Genomic DNA, 18,083 nt, shown 5'->3' with positions numbered 1-18,083 from the left:
AGACACCAAACTACTGCATGTGCTTCCACACGTCTTCCTGTCTGTTTTACAGGAAATATTTCATGGACACTGGAGCTGGAATATGTGCACAGGCATGGCTAGATACTACGGTAAAATGAAGTGGAAGCACATCCACCACCTTATTTTGCAGACATTCCATAGTCTTTACAATAGATTGACCGAAACAGCTTACAAACATCTGAAGATTTCAGAGTGTGGGCAAAAACTAATTCTCAGCTCATGGCCTGAGCTTATCCTTGCTAAATATGCAAAAACAGACATTGTTCTCACCCTAGATTAGGTTATAGTTTTGGTTCTTGTTGTACCCTGGTGTCAATAGGAAGTATGTTCTCTGGCATCTGCATTAGGCCCATTTGCACCAGTCCCCGATGGCCGTGGAACTGCAAGTTCTGCTTGTGGGTGGTGACTTTGCCTCCTGATCTTTTGTTTTCAAAATGCAGCTGCAGAAGAGAGGAGCATGGCATCATTACTGCTATGAAAGGTCCTTTCATCCTCTGTGGTTTCCGGGTTAGAGCTCTGTTGGCTGAGGATTCCTCCCCCAGGGTGGAGGAGTAATGGAAATGCAGCCTAAAACAGGATCAGGAGGAAGATGTGAAAATGAGCGCAAACGTACAGCGCATGAGTCAGTGCCACAAGGAATCTCTATCCCATAAGTCAAGATCACACCTCCTCTTGGTACAGCAGAGCTGTTCCCACACAAGAAGGCATCATGTGGCATTCAGCATCTTAAAAAGGACTTATGTCCTGACCGAAAGTTTAATAGTGGGAAAATGTTTTCAGGTCAGTATGACTGCAGCTTCAGAGAAGGGTAGGAAAAGCGAGTATGACGTGCTGCATTCATTATCTGCTGTAAAATAATATGGATCAGGCACTGAGGCCAAATCCTCTGTGTGTGCAAATCAACAAAGCCTCACTGATGCTAAACTAATGCTGAACTGATTAACTCCATCCGATGAGCTGGCCTTTGTCAACAAAACCAGTTCTTGTACTGTGAGGGGTCTCTCATGGGGTATTATGTTTTCGAATTTTCATTAACAGCCTCATCTCACGCTGTTCAGGGGAATGAAAGTGTAGCTTTAGCGCAAGGATAGCACAAATGAGAAATACTCAAAACAACAGCTCCGTTGTCAAGTGTCTCCAGACTCCCAGGCCCTAAAGAAGCGGTCCATGACAGGCTGGGGCTGCCAGTGGCTTGAGCTCAGCCCTGAGCCAGTGGGACACTGAGTCGCTCAGAATGGGATGAATTTGTCCCCCAAGGAAAGAGCAAGGACCCAACAGAGGAAGACCTTCTCCTCTTAGGTAAGCATGAATAGGGCAAAGCAGAGTCAAGCCCAGAGTAGGGCCAGGTTTGAGCCCAGGAGGGGCTTTGATTAGGAGGTTGGCACTCAGGTCAAGGCAGCCACGAGGCAGACCAGAGAAGCTTCAGTCTGCTCTGAACCAAAGGTCCAAGGGACTGGCATGGTTGAGGTCAAGAAGCAATATAAAAAGAGTTATTTTTATTGCTGTTTATGTCTTGAGGACCAGACTCTTACCTGAAGCAAAAGTGGGGTATAAGGGGACAGGACCGAGTACTTCAACCGGGGCTAGGATTGCTGGTGGGACTGCTACATAGACCTGACCACGAGGCAAGCATCAGCCCCGCTTCAGCTCCTCCTAGTGAAGCTTATCAAGCTCTGCCTCTCCCAAGGAGCTAGCTGCAATCAGGGAGCAGAGATGATAGCCCAGGCAGAGCCTCATTGTCCATCCAGCTAGACATCTGAGCACCCTTCATGCTTGACACCAGCCCACTGTTTCTCCGCATGGGCCCCACCGAGTGCTGAAGAGCAGCAGCATGCCACACCGCCTGCTCATCCATCACGAGGCAGACAGAGCAATGCACTGGCCATGCAGCAAACTGCAGCGCTGAGCCTGCCTGCAGGCCACCTCGCAGCCCAAGGAGTCACGTCACATTCTTCTGCCATGAGTGTGGCTGCTCCAGGCCGCACCCAGCTGCCCGCCGCATTGACACCAGGTGTTGCAGCACCAACCCTTCCGCCAGCAGCTCCCCTGGGGGCTGCAGGAGGAGCTTTTCCAGGAGAGAAGGTGTTCACAGAGGTGATGGACCACAGGTGTCACCCCCACCAGAGTGGGCAGATGGCTCTGGGGAAAACCACCTCCAAAGAAGTGCAAGATGAGGATGCCTCAGGTCTCTCTGCATGCTTCAGTGTCCTACTAGCCTGGGAGACATCATGAGGAATCCAGGACAAGGGAGGCCCAGGAATTGGCCCAGGGGGGCAGCCTGGGCCATACCTGTGCCCTTGGCACCCATTTCCCAACTGGTTCCTCAGAGGTGTCCATGCAGATGTGCACCTGCACAGGCAGAGGGGGCACCTCTGTCAGCCCCTGGATCAGTAGGATATGGCCAAAGGCAGGCCTTGAGCCATAGTGGGTGCATGTCTCCTATTTTGGGGGGGCTGTGACATGATATGCTATATTATAAAAGCCTCTGTGTAATTTCTTGGAGTAGCTGGTCTCTGCTGCATTCAGTTTATAAGCGCAGTGAGTTTTTTCCTAAGTGCTAGACTGACAAATGCCGCTGGCATCTGAGGTTCAGGATGTTCCCAAATAAAAATTGTGCTTCCAAGGGCACATGCACATCTTCCTGTCCTCCACAAATTTGCATGGCTCGAACCTGGTGAACTGCTGACAAGGCATGAGGAGGAGGAGCAGGACGCAGGTCATTCTCTGGTATCCATCCTCGCTTATTTGAAAGCAGACCTTGTTTCAAATACAAAGCGCTGAGTAGAAGATGCCATTTGTCACTCTTGGGAGCAAGTTTTCACTGCAGAGGTCCCACTCTCATTTACAATAAATCACCTCATAATGTGCAGGTGATTTATGCCATTCTTCAACTATAAATTATATTTACATCCACTCTATGGTCTCTTTATATTATTAAAGAGTAGTGATGTGACTGTGGGGTAAGTGACAGTGATAACTTGTCTACAAGGAGAAATTAATCGGAATAACTGTGTGCATAAAGAAGAGTCTTCTTCATCTTGGAAAAATATTCTGTCTGGTTTCCTCATGTTAAAAAAAACCCCATTCACATCACAGATTCGATCTGCAGGCGTCGTTTCCCTTAACCTGAACGCTGCAGATATGTGCTGTATCTTCCTTTGAAATGGGGTCAGGAATTATGAATCTCTTCTGTAATTAACATTGTTTTTGTTCACAGTATTCATCCAAAGATCTCAAGCAGAGAGTAGAAAGCTTCCATTAGAAGCGATCTAAATTGTGAATGAGGGCAAATTTGTCCTGTTTGCTTTTTTGGTTTGCCTTTCTAGCATCCGGAGAATATATCTCTTCATATTATAAGCTATTTTTCAAGGGTGATTTTACTTACGGTCAAAAATATGCATTGTGAAATCAACTGTTAAATTTAGATCTTCAGGCTGTTTTCATCAGAACAAAAACACCGGGATTTGTAGCTGTCAGCTTCCCTAAAACTGATTTATACAGAAAGACCAAATCCTGAGCTCAATTACCTTAAGGTGGTTTCCAGTGATACCAGAGCCACAGGCATGAAATCAAGGTCCCTTTGGACCTTAGGATGAAGGATCTTTTGAGCGTTTCAGGCAATGACCAGATTGGGAGAGGTAATTGGGAGTGAGCCATTTTAGCGGTTTCTCACTGCTAGCTTCCTGCTGAAACTTTTGAAAGAGGAAAACAACATTTCTGGTTTCTCATTTTTCTTTCTATTTTAGGATATTACTTTGGCTACAGTTGGAGCTTTCTAGCTTTGAGAGCCAAACTCTACCATTAGATCTGCAGGGCATTTTATCTGGGAGGGGAAAAAGAAAGTCGTCTGGAACATGGAATGGAAGACTATCAGGATTCTTCCATATTCCAAATACTGGTCTCAGCGGATCCATGCTGACTGTGTGCTTGGGATAATGTATTTTGTTTGAGAGGGGGCAGTTCTGTTACTACCTGCACCACTAAAACATATGCTGGGATTGCCTGTACTACGGACTAAATCTTCCCATGTAGTGTCTGATGACTTTTGAGGCCAGATTGCTTAATATGCTAAATTAAAGCCAATTAAATTATTATTATGGATAGAGCATTTTCATCCAACGTGTCAGGGAGATGAACATTGTATGTAACACGACGCCTCTGAAGCTCACAACAGTGTTTTATGAGAAGACATGTCCATCTGGTTCACTGGTAAAAGCCATATCTTTTAATATCTTTTATTGCTTCCCAGCAGAAGGAATCAACCAGTTATTGGATGAGCTCCTGCCTTCGGAGCTGTACTTTAGTCTTGGAATTTACTCCAAGAACTAAATTCTGTGCTGAAACTCTGGTATCTGCCAACTTGAGTTTTTATCTTCCTCTGTTAGTCCAGCAAAACAGATCAATGGTCTGACTTACACTGTCACGAGGAATCGTGTTGCACCACTTAAAGCTTTCATCTGCAGGCTCATTTTTATGTTGTTTTGAATGTGCTTTATATCAGGATAGTTTGTCCCAGCCCTGATCCTATACATCGTTTCTGTATTGTTTTTCTAGGGGAAAAACCAGCAGCTTGCTACCAGACTAACTGCTGCTGATAGCCTGTACAGGATAAAGTAAATTAAAACCATGGATGTGGTTGGTCAGAACATTAGGTTTATGTGTAAAGAGGCATAACTCCAGTGCTGACTTTTTTGTATCCCTGTTAAACATTATGGAACCTGTAGTTAATGTATTCTATGCTGCTGACTGCATGAGCCATTTCACTGGTAAAGACCAAAAGCCCCAGGAAGCACTGAAGTCTGTCCTCCTGGAGAAGGAAAATGGTGTGCTACGAGAGTTGTTGATGCTGGTGCACCACAGAAGACCTTCTGTGGCTGAAAAGGACAGCCCATAGAAAAGGACAGAAAAGCAGACAAACAAAAATCCTGTCCCCTGGGGCATACTGAGGTAATATCACCACGGCTGTGAACTCTTAATGTTTCTAAACCCAGAGTTTCCCTGGAAAGCAGACACTTAATGAAAAATGTCATAAAGTTGAATTTAACCTTTTCCTGCTGGAAACGTTGCAGCCAGACTTTTGCCTGCTGATAGAGGATGCCCCTTTTCCTTTTTCCTTCCTTTTGTTAACAATAGAAATATTTAGGCACATTGTATAGACAGTCAGGACACGACTAGGCTACAGCTAGGGGGAAAGAGATGGAGTCAGAATGTGGGAGGCAATGTCCTCTTCTGCCCTTTCTGCTATCCATGCCTGGGGAACGTGGGGGTATTTTTGGAATATTATTTTAAATAGCAGGGAGGGGCTATCAGGTTTCATTTCATCTGTTGGTTCTGGCCTGTGGTGCCAATCAAGGTATAATTGTAAATTATAAAACAGAGTCCTCTGTGGCGAGGAGGAAAGGAAGAGACAATGCCCTCCTTCGCAGCTGCGGCATACCTGTGGAGATCTGCGTTTTCACCACTAAGCCCATGTTACTGCAATTACTGTCTGTCTCGGACTTATTTATTTGAAGCCTATTATGTCAGCTTAGTCAGATCAGCGCAGTAATGCTCTGCTCTCCATACTTCAGCCCCCAGCAGGAAAGAAAATGGGTTCCTTTTTCTAGGAGGAAACTGTGGTTTTTCTGACAGTGTGCAATGGCACGTGAATTCATGGCACAGCTGACATCACCTAAATCCTCAAGCCTTTACCCAAGGCCCCCTCAGTAAGATCCATCCAGACCCCATGCACCCCAGTGAAGGAGGATCAACAGGGAGCACAACTGACCCCCCTGCTGCCACTCCCCTCCTCTCTGGGAATAGCATCCATCTGTGCTTTGCATTTTGTCCTTTCTTTACAGCCTTCATATCTTTCAGCCATTTTGTTTTTCCACCAACTTCTGCTGCTGAAACAGCTGATGATCGTACAGCCTGACCATGCAGAGAAGATGACCCAGAGATGCACTGAGCATCTCTGTTTATATCCAGATAAGGCTGGGTATTGGGATGGGGAATGGCTTTGAAGATCCATCAAGATGAGGGAGTCGAGTAATATCCCCAGTTGACTTTTCTTGAGAAATACATTTGAATGTAATCTTGCATAAATCCCAGCACTGGGGAAGGGTGAAAAAGGGATCAACTGTTCTCATGGTATAAGCCACTCTTGTAAGCTCTCAGCTACAGTGAAACCACACCAGAAGATAAGGTGGCTTCTGACTGTGATGACACAAATGCTTTGGGGCTCATGATTTTAAGTTGAATTTACCTTCTCTTTCCTCCTTCAACTTAAATGCTCTATTCAAAAGACAGCAGGAAGGCTTGTTCCAAAAACATTGTGAAATTAGTTTTATGGGAAAAGTAATAAATTTACATTCTGGCTTCAGGGTTGTATATTGTCTACACTGCTACAATGATCTAATTTAGCTGGAGGAGTTAGACTCCAGTATGATGACAAAGGCTCTTTCTGCACAGGCTAAATAATAATAGCTTTGTGCAAGGTAAGGTGCAGTGCCTGGGAACAGGAGGAAAAGACTGGGTTCAGGCAGTTTAAGGTAGGTAGCTGTCTTATGATGTATCTCTGCATTTCAAAGAGCTCAGAGATCTAAAAATTCAGCGGTTTAATCAACTGTCACCTGTTCAAGGTTTCCTAATTCTCCCACACTATGCACGCTGCCTTAGACGATACGTATTTTCCACAGACACATGATGAGATCTCCATTAGGCCCCATGTGTCATTACCCTCCCACATCAGAGCTAACGTCCTTCCCGTAATGGAGATAGATATACAGATATACACAACACATCCCCTTCCAAAAAAGCTTTCCAAGTTTTTTCTCCATTAAGTTAACCTCAACTGTATTATCTGGAATTAATTTTGCTGCAGTACTTGTTGGATGATCAACAGAAAGATGAATGCTATAAGCTCTTACACAAGTTTCATGCTCAATGGAATAGCTGATCACTAAACTTGGACCTAGAAGCATTTTACTTCCTTGTGCTCCAGCTGGTGCACTTGCAGTGATCACACTTTAAAAGCCAGCATACTCTGCACAGCGCTCAACACCCTCCAATAAATAGCACAGTAACTGCTGGGAAATGTTTTTGGTTGGCCACCAGCTCTGCATCCAGACAACAGGGCTTGAGGAAGACGGCTGCTGGTCCACTGCAGCCATCAGCAAAAAGGCTCATTTGAACCAACACAGAGTTTCAACCTTGACTATTCCTTATGGACACAGACTGCAAATTTAAGAAAAAAACCTGTTCCACAAACATCAGTGGGAAATTCACCACCAGCAGCTGCAGATGCCAAATCAGCTGTTCTGGCAGCAGAAGAGGAGACTATTTTGCACTCAGATTAATACCGCTACTGTGTCACGCCTAGCCTGGGCAAACCCCTGGTGAGTTAGAGTAGAAAAGCCTTAAAATTAAATGCAAACTTAGGAAGACTCACCTTTTGGGATGCAATATGGGTAGGAAATCACATTAGAGACTATAGCTCTGAAAAAAAAGCAACTCCTGCTCCCGGGGACCTGCAACCTAAAGAACAGGCTGGGACAGACCCAACTGACAGAGTCATTCTTGCAGTTAATTACTAAAATCTAACAATTTCCTGCCAGTGAGCCGAGCCATGGTAACTGTCCCCAGCACACTTCTGACTCCACTGAAAGACGAGTTAATCTGACCTCACCTAACGAGTGGGGAGGCAGATTGCATCACCCCGCAGCTGGTGCACGCGCAGAGCACGGAGCCATGGCGTTCCTGCAGCTCTCCTCGTGCACGGGGACTTGTTAAACCCAGGCGATTGTGCACCTCTGCTGCCAAAAAAAACCCAGAAGAAAGGTCCTGTCCTGGGCCAGGTGATGCATTTTGGATCAGAGGGACAAAATTTTCTCCTGAACTGGCCTATAATTGTAGTGTGGCAGCTCACATATCTTACCATGAGCCAAGGAAGGATGACAGGTAACTTTTTTTCCCTTTAGGATTGATTTGCGGTGGCTGGGTAGAGCACCTAACTGCTTCTGCAGAGCTCAGAGGCTCTTAATGTGCACCAGCTCTTGCCAATAAAAAAAGCCAAATCGATGTTCCAGCCATGCAGGTGGCCTGCTTGGGCTTCTTCTGAATTATGAGCTCGCTGAGCTTGCTGAGTTATTCAGAGTCCTGCTGCCCCATATCCCAATTTTACTATGGCAGGGATTAATTATTTTTTCCATCAACCCCAAACACCTGATCCCCTGCCAATGTATGAAAGGGGCCTCTTTGTGACTTTGAGGGATTATCACGGCTTGTACCTCAACCTTTGGGAAAGGAACCTGTGATACTCTCCAAAAAACTCTTCTTCCCAACAGTCAAGTGTTGAGACAAGCAACTCAGCACAAGGCTATGTAATTGTAGTGTTAGCCTCAATAAAGAGACAGGACTTGTCTTTTGAATGGGAAGACTCTCAAAGCAGCATGTTGCTTTATTTCCTGCCGTATTAAATACATTTTAAAATTTAAAAATCAAGACACTAGATACATATTTATAAAGATAGATCTGGTATTACTTAGATCTTCCTTCTATTTTACAAAAGACTGCCTCTTTCCCAGCTAAAACTTGAAAAAGAGATAACTGTAGCCACAGAAATATGGACTTAAACTCTGAATTCATTCCTCCTGCTGTAGGTACCAGCTCTGGACTGATGAAAAACACCTTGGAGAGTATCTCTCTTGGGCTGTCTCTGGGCTGCCTCCCCTTTTCTGGCATCTGCTAGGAGTTGGGCTCTCATTGCCTGCAGAAAGACTAAGAGAGCCTAAAGATGTAGTAGCCACCCATCATCATTTCAACACAGTGTGTGCTGAAAATCCTGTCCTTGTCATAACAGTGATGCTGCTATGATTCCTTGGCACTTTCTCTGCAAATCCACTTGCTTCCTGGAAAAATCAGACCTGCTCTACTCCATGCCTGGCCAAGAACGTCCAGATGCTTTATTGGTTCATTCCCATGGTGCATTTAGTTTGTTAATGCTTTCATGTGAAAACAGTGTGACACATGGTAACCCTAAGCCAATCTCTTCTGTAAAGTCACTTCTTGGTGTGAGAGTTAAATGTTACAACCAGTGAATGGCTGTTGACTCCAGGGGTTATTTTTACAAAGCAAACCAACACAGATTTTTATTTCTGTTTATCTGAAGCTTGCAGAACACTACACACCATGTAAACATCACAAGGCAGCAAGGGGGAAGTTGAAAGCAAGTACTGACCACTGTGATTATGTCTGCACACAGCACAGGGAAGCACAAAAAAAAAAAAACAAAAACAGATTAAAACCTGTGGTTGCTGAGCCACTAGGTCTTTGCCTTTATTGGAGCAACACCAAGACTGAGAGAGATGAAGCCAAAGGCCCTAAGATATGTCTTCATATTACCTACTGGAAGAGAAAAGCTCAAATATGCAGTGGTCTTCAGCAGAAGGTTTGATCAGAAAATGTTCCTCTTTCATGCAACTATCATAAAAAAAGAGAAGGATTATAAAAACATCTTACTTGTACGTGTTTAGATTGCTGACATTAAGGTTGCTTGTAGGCAGTAATAGGCAGGGCAAGGGAAAGAAGCCAACCTAGTCTGATGCCTCCTACCTGCTCCTCTAAAAGGTCGTGGGCATGAGAGGTGGCCCACTGAGCTCACCACTGCAGCTTTGCCCTTCTCAGAGCTTCCTAGGAGTGACGGGAAGAATTTGTCACCTATTCCAGGACACCTAAATCCCTGCAGTCCTGGATCTCAAAATTATGGGTAGCTTCTCCATAACAAAAAGGCCTGGTACACTGGCATCTTTCCCTGAGATTGCCAGTGCCAAGTACTCAAGGATCACAACGTAGCCTTAAAAAACATAGCATTCCTTCTTGATTGTCTTCTTAACCAAAGCACGGGGTATTTTGCATTTTTTGAGCCATAGGAGCATGCTCGGAAGTCACTTTGCAGCTTCTCTCTGCAACTGTCAGGGCTGCAAATGTGCGTTCTGCGTTTAAACTGAAAGCTGAGCTTCTCACCTCAAAACTATGCTCCAGATATTGGCGCTGTCAAAAGAAAGCCAGCTATCACAAGACTTACGATAAAAATCAGAAAGCCAGTGACTGCCCTTCCAGCAAAGCATTTTTTGTGGCTACGAGTAGCCAGCTGAATCTCAGCTATGTGGTTTAAGAGACAGAAATTAGTACCTCCAGCTGCGCGACAACAAGCTTTAACTATATTAACTCAAGAAGGTGGCTGCACTAGCATCCATGCTCACTGGCACCCACACTGGCCTGATGCATGGCCCAAGAGAGGGCAGTGGTACATGCACAGCATCCATCAGATGCTCAAGAAACCGAAAACAAAGCTGAAAGAGTGGTGAGGGATAAAGAATAGATGGTGTTGGGTAGAAAATGGCAGAGAGACCAGTAATTACTATACCTCTCTCCTGGTCTGAGTTCAAGCATACGGGCCAAGTGGCCCTGTTCAATTAAAGATGTATTTGGGAGAGGTCCCACACGAAGCTGCAGCGCTATTCCTGGCCACACTCCGGGTGAGCTATGCCAGCAAGGAATGCGTGCTTCAGGAATGCAGCTGGACAGGCTGTGTTTAGGAAAAGTTGTGTATCCTACCAACAGGAGGAGGATCGGAACTCTCTAATAACCATGCTCCTCCCTCCACAGGGGGTTTTATGCAGCAAATTGCCCTGCTGCCTGGGGTAGCAAGCTCCCGTGGCTGCTCTGGGCACTGGCCACCCAGGAGACACAGCCATCGCGGAGCAGCTTTGTACAGCCCACTGTGTCAGGCAGGGATGCTCGTTGCATCCCGCTGACACTGCCAGGGTGGTGTTGAGGTAAGCAAAAGGTAGAGCGACCCAGGCTGGAGCTTCCCACAGACACGGAGGGGAGCATCCTGAGAAACTTCTGTGGGATCCTCATTGAGACTAAGAGGCCACAGCTCTGACTTTCATGGAAAGCAGCTGCTGGTGCAAGAGAGGACTTTCCTCTCATGTGGAAAAATGAGCTGTTCTGTAAACCAGGTAGTTCTGGGTTAGAAACACATAAGGAACAAGAGGGTCAGCTAAGCAGCACCTTCAAATCCAGCCACGAACAACTTCCTGAGCTGCTTCTCCTGCAGTGGTTTCTACGGATTTCAATGAAATCTGCATCTGTTTAATGGTTGGTGAGAAAAACAACTCCTTTCAGAACCTGTGAGAGAGGGCAGATGTGCTGTGTGGTCCAACAGCAAGCGGTTACGTTGAGATTTTCTCTGCCATCGTGTTGAACAGAGGCCTGGAGCAGGCAGCATGCCCAATGGGCAGGCCCGTAACCCCCTGGCACCTTCCCAGACCTCACCTGGGGCCACCTCTCACCTTTGGAAACTGTCCTTCACGTGATGGAAACAGCTGCTTTCTGCAGGCTGCTGGAGGGACAGAAAGGTGGAAATTTCACACGCATTCCCTCCATCTGTGTTCCTACCTTCCCTTCCAGGGACATTCATCCTCTACAGCAGCCTCTGCCCTCGGACTGCACCATCCTTCCACCTCTGAAGGTTCCAAATCGCTGGAGGAGACAGGAAAATTAAGACGTAAGGAGGCTGCAAAAGGGAGTACCTGACGTTGATGACCTCCCTGTAACAGGCATCCAGAGAATAAGAGCAGTGGGCAAAAAAGGGAGAATTTGGGTCACCAAACAGGGTCCCCTGAGACTGCAGGCAACTAGACAGCAATGCTTGTTGCACAGGAGGCTACAAAAGCCACAGAAAACACTGCAGCACCAATAACAAACTTCAGACCCATTATAAGACCCACAGCTGTGGTGTGCCACACGGAGGGTGGAAGAGACGAAAGGCATGGCCACTATGTGATGTCCCTGGGGTAATTACAGGAGCTCACTGATTATTCTAGGAGGTCAGCCACGACCTGCACTACAAAGCGAGGCCAAGCCAACTTGATCTTCGCAGATGCGTTACCCTCAGAGCTTAGTGCCTTTTGATGCCTTTTGCTTTCCCCAGCACTGGTGGTGCAGCACACACACCACCGTGGAACTCGGGGAGGCCCTGAAGCTAATCCAGCTCTTGGCTTGGTGCGTTGCTGTCCCACAGAGAAACTGTGTCCTGCAGGACTGTCGTCACGGCCAGTTCAGGTGCCACTGGCCGTTTGCCCACCGTGGCTCTGAACTCCTGCTCTTCTCCATTGTGGAACTGAATGTTAAGTACTAACGACTCCTGGCTGCAAAATCCTGGGCTTAACCCAGTGGGCAGGAGGTGGAGACACCCTTTGACATGGAAAGTATATATTTTCTATGAAATCAAATTCCCAAGCCTGCTGTCAGCTATATCATGCACAATATACTATAAGCAAGAAATAATTTCCGGATATACTTCCAATTTGACAAGACACAACTCCCTCAGGCTGCTCCTCTTTTCAATCAGTTTGCTGACGCTAATTTGCTGCCAGCCTCTCTCCTCCTTTAGAGCTACCTATGGCGCGGGGAGGAGGGAGGACGGGCTGGCCCATCATGTGCAATCTATGTGGAAGTTGGCTTGCAGACAACACCCTGCTGCTTGTCTTTTATGCACAGGGAACTGCCAGTACTATTGCAGCTTTATCCTCTCCATTATCTGTCCTAACACATCACCCCGTGTTTAGGGGTATGTTTCTGTTAACTGAGGTAAAGCCAGGGCGTCATTTTACTTTTCCTAAATATTTTCTATCTTCACACCAAACCCCCTTGCAAGTATTTGCCCAGGAAACTATGTTGTTCCTCTCCCTTATGTTCCAAAGGAGCTGCTGCTCTGCACCGCTCCAGTTTCATTGTGAAGCGGGCTTCTCCCCAGGGAGATCAAGTAACTCGCCCAAGGTCAAGCAGCAGCTGGTGAGACTAAATCAGCCCTTGAGACCCATCTCCTGGCTTGAGTCCCCACTAGTGATGTACACAAACGGCCCTCTCACTCCAACATCGGTAGCCAAGACCCCATCCAGAGAGTTAAAATCTTAGGCTCAGACTTTCAAAGGCAACAAAGTTTGGCACCCCCATCCTGCCAGGACCTACTTCACTCAGCCTTTCAGCATCCATAACTGGCTGGTCTTGCACTGCCAGGCCCTGGGAGCGAGTCGTCAGAGAATGCACCCCGCAACTCCCCAGCCACATCCAGCACTGGAACCTCCTTCCAAAGGTGAGTCATGGCTCAGCACCTCCCCATGGGCTGCGTGACTTGCTGCCAGAGGAGAGGCTGCCTCCTGTACCTCCTGGGATGCCAGCTACCTTCTTGATGACTACATAAGGTCTAATGGTCATGGGACGGGCAGGCAGGAACTGCCATGATTTCATCACAGCCGTGACCTGATTCACCCTTCATCACATCATTTACTCTGTCTCTCTGTTGAGCGAGGGTCATGAGACTTGCCTGCCTGGTATGAGGATTAATTCCCACCAGCTAATGCTTTGAAGATGAGAGGAACAGTGCACATTGCCGGGTGTCGCTGTTATCGCTGTTAAACCTGTGCTCTGCCCACCTGTGACCAAGCCCTGGTAATGCAGTCTGTGGTGAACAGGCATTTATGTCGTTGGCATTTGCGTGACATTCCTCTCCCAGGAGGATCCCAAAGGGATTTACTGTCGGGTGCCTTGAGCAACCCAGGTCCACCAGGTAGTCACTGGGAGGCTGCCGGGCAGGGGCAAGAGGGTCCCCTCCCATGCCTGATACCAAAGGGAGGCCTGATCCAGGGTATAGCTACTCAATTTTTGGAAAGATAAGGCTCCACAGAATACCTGTGAGCATCCAGACAGGAGAAATAAGAGTCCCAGAGGAAAATCAGCTCCCCTAAAACATCCCTGTAACGCAGATGCCAGCAAGCCAAGTTTATTTCTGGCATTCGCTCTCACCCAGTGAGGTTTCAGGGAACAGAGGTGTAGGAAAATAATGCTTGGGCCACACCCTGACTCACCGTTCCCAAAGTTAGATGCCCTTAATCATCACTGTATGGCTTTGCCAGACGGCAAACCCTCCTGCAGCAGTGCGAGCCACAGCATGGCAACTCTGCTGCCGGCATGCCCAGCTGGGGACCATGGGGGTATGGAGGCTACCAGACCTGTCTCCCTGAGGAAATACCCATCAGCTGGATCATTTTTGGGGTAAGAGGACATGTTTGCTTCTGAGGTTTGAGAGCACAGGCTACCGCAGGCAAACACAGGCTCCTCACGTCTTCCCATCAGATGGTGGAAGCACATCTGGGATGGCCTGAGTCTGTGGCATGGGCGGGATCCTGTAAGATGTGCCAAATGAGCAAGAGGGTTCCAGTCTTTATCCCCATGTGGGAAATGCATCTTTAATGCAGACATTGATGATACAACAACCATATCAATAAATCTCCCAAAGTCCACTTGCCTGTGGGAACCCTAGTGAATCACGACCACCCGTCAAGCACCCGCTGCCTTTCTGTAAAAGCCAACACCACCAGGTTTTGTTATGCATTGCCCGGTGCAGCACACTTCACCCACAGCCTCAGTGCCCATTTTCACTGCCAGAGCTGATTTCCAGTGTTAGCTTTGCCCTACGGTATCTACATGTGCTGACTGTGAGTCCACATAGATTGAAGTCAAGACACTGCTGGAATAAAGTCCACACCACTCCCTGTGCAGAGCGGCTGCCCCGCTGCCCTAGGACTGTGGCCACTCCCAGCTGCACCCTGTGGCCACTCAGCAATGTCATCGTGTATCCAGCTTGTCCCAAAAATTCAGTTTTTCCCTTCCAAACTGTGCTGCGGCAAATTCCCCCTGACTTTAACCAGCTGTGAGCAATGGCAGAACCACTTCGCTCTGTTCTTGCGTGTCCTGAGATAAAACTCATTCTTCGGCGTGAGGAGGCCAGCCTTGGAGGGGTTCAAGGTTGGGGAGGTGGGGTTGTGTGCAGGAGCTCCAGGAGGAGGCACAAGAGGCTGCTTTGATGTCTGTGCAATGTGCACACACACGTGCACACTGGGCCGGCTGAAGGCAATCAGTTTCTACAGAGCTGGTAACGCCAACTGGCCGTGATGGACGTGCTGCACAGAGGCCCCTACAAGAGCCATCGCGCTGGTGTAGGGAGGGGGACGTTCTCCTTTCCCAGCTAAACACGCCGCTTTTAATCCCTCTGCTGCCGATTCCCAGATCCACAAACACGGAGCCACAATCAGTTACAGATGTACCAGCTTTGGACAAAACCGATGCCTCCATCCAGACTGTTTGCAAATCTCTGCACCTTCCCAGGCATGTGCATGGGTTTGTCCCCGCTTCATTAACCCCTGCATGCCAAGAGCCTGCGGAGGACCGAAGGCAGAATTTGAGCACCTGTGGCACCTGCTAAGCAAAGGCTTAAGTACATAAAGGAGGCTGCTGCCCTGCAACACCCTGGTGTGGAAACACACTTGTTGGAGAAGCCTTCAAAGCAGCCACCCCTCTGTGACCCACTCCATGCAGACCACTGCTACTGCGCCCGGCTGGTGGGAGCGGAGCAGCTCAGCTGCAAGCAGATCTATTTTGTCTCCGGGGAAAGGGTCCGTGCTCCGGAGCAGCAGCTCTGATTTCTGTCTGCACCACTGTTTCTAAAATGTCAGTGCCTGCGGCAGGTCCAGCCCAGCTAACCCTGGCTCTGCATCTGCATGTCCACACAGTGGGCTTCACTCTCAGTTTTTTGTTGTTTTTTCAATCACAATTTTTTTTAGCTTGGGTTCAGGCTGTCCTACGGTGCCAGTGGCAGCTGCTCTCCTACCACACCGTGTTAAAATCTCCAAAGGCTTTAACACGCCCCCTGCTCAGTTGAATCTATGGCTCTCGCCAGCTCATGGTCTGACACAGTGCTTTCAGTCAGCAGCCGGCCACCTGCTGCAGACCACCAGCACCTCCCCGGTCACTCATGAGGGTTTGACGGTGCTTGTGGGTTATCACCCCAGATCATAACAGCTTTTATAACAAATCAGTCCCTGCGTCTGCCTTCCCTAGCACTCATTTCTCTCTCCATCCCCTTCTGCAGACCAAACCTGACCTGTGCTTCAGAGCTGCCGAGCGATCCTCATTAAAAGGATAAAGGTATTTTCAGTGACACGGATCTGCCTGGCTTAACCCACTGTGTAGGGCAGAACGTGGGTGACAGGCGGCATAGCCTTTCAGGGACACACCGAGCTCAATGATGCCATTAGGAGGTTGCATCACCCCAAGCACCTCCAGTGCTGCAGACCTGGTCCCCTCCGGGGCCTCCTGGCATGCAGAGGCTGGTGTCACCTGCAGTGACACTGTTGGAAGATGCCCGCTTGTCAAAGGCACGGGGCACTTAAACTGCACAAGAAACCCGTTGAAGATGATTTTGCAGCTCAAAGCACCCTTGCAGCTTAAATAATATCCCCTGCCACTCAAAAATAGCTGGCACTCCCTAAGGGAAGGTGGGACCACTGCCCCGAAGGCGTGGATCAGATGGGCAGAAGGAGACCTCGGCCCTGGTGTCCTTGTATTTGGATTTTAATTTTTGCATGTCCTGCAAACACTTTCTGTCCCCAGGGGCTGCAAGCACCCTTCAGATGTGGCTGCTTTTAGCTGGTGGGTTTTCACTCTTCCTCCTGACGACCCCTGTGTAACCCCCGCCCAGGTGAGCGGCGGCAGGAGAGGGAGATGGGGTGGCCAGGGATGGCCAGTGCTCCCATGCGGGGCTGCCAGCACCAGCAGACATCCACCCCGCAGCCCTCCTGCCTGCAGAGCTCCCACTGCCTTCAGCCCCAGCAGCACTGCATCACGTCGACACGTCTGCACACACAGCACTCCCCGTGCCTCGAGTGCTTGTTTTTATTAGGGTTTTTGTGGTTGTTTGAGGGTAAGTACGTAACACGGTCTCTAGCAAGCGCCAGATGTTGCCGAATGCCCCACATCAGCAGGTAGCGCAGCCGGGGAAGGGCTGGCAACGTGACCCGGATTAGGGCAGCTTATCCCCCTGGCCCCGCAGCCAGCCGCTTGCCATGGCTCTCCTCTTCGGCCCTGAGCGCCGTCGCTGTCCTGACATCCTGACAGCCGCCCGTCCCTTGCCGCCCGACTGGAGCTGCTCTTGGCCGCCCACAGCAGTCCCTTCCCCAGGGGCCCACAGGAACCCCCCCGGGCTGCCCACGCAAGGTGCCCCCGAGTAACGGCGGTAGGAAAATCAGAGGTACATAGGGCATAGCGCCGGGCAGGCGCGACCTAATCCTGACACAACATGTCCTGTACTCACAGAATGAGCTGTAGTGCATTCCTGGCTGTGAATGTACCTCCTCAGCCCGGGCCTGAATGCAAAAAGACTGTGGTTTTAATTTTCAACACCTAAAATCTACTCTAACACCTACCAGTGCATGCACCTAATAAGCTACATTTGTATTATATCTATATAAGCTACATATATTATATATATTTCCATATTGTTTTCTGTATCTTTATAGATCTGTCACGCATATTTATCTACAAAATATTTTAAAATAGCACTATATATCAGAGCATAGTGCATATAAAAGCACATGCAACTATAAAACATACAGTCATAAAACATGGTATACATACATAAAACACTACACGGCTATAAAATAGAAACACACATTTAGAAGACATTCTATATATAATATTCTATCTATATATAATGTGCTCTACATAGAACTATATATATTGCTTTCACAACGTTCTAAATTTACCTCTATGTTTAGATCCTGTATGTTTCTATAAATAGGACACCATTTTGTGATACATAAATACCTAAAACACGTTTATAAGCATAAACAAACGTGTCTGTGTAAATATTTGTATTAATTGTAGCGATTGATCGAATACAGGAGTTACATATGGAATTGGAAGATGCATAAAACATTGATTTTATACACATTCGTCCGCCGCACTGAAGGGTTCACATATACAACGCCAACACATCAGCGCAGTTTTCAAGCACCTCTACACGCCACCGCCGTGTACCGACACAGGCGGGCATGCGCAAACGGTCCTACGGCCGCTCACACAAACAGCTCTCTGGTCCCGCCCCCACCGCCCCGGCCCCGCCCCCTCCCCACCCCCTCCGTCCCGTCCCGCCCCGCCCCGGGCCGGTCGCGGAGGGC

This window comes from Leptosomus discolor, chromosome 5, assembly GCF_034619465.1.
Source record: "Leptosomus discolor isolate bLepDis1 chromosome 5, bLepDis1.hap2, whole genome shotgun sequence".
In the NCBI taxonomy this organism is placed as follows: Eukaryota; Metazoa; Chordata; class Aves; order Leptosomiformes; family Leptosomidae; genus Leptosomus; species Leptosomus discolor.
This window is presented reverse-complemented; position numbering follows the sequence as displayed.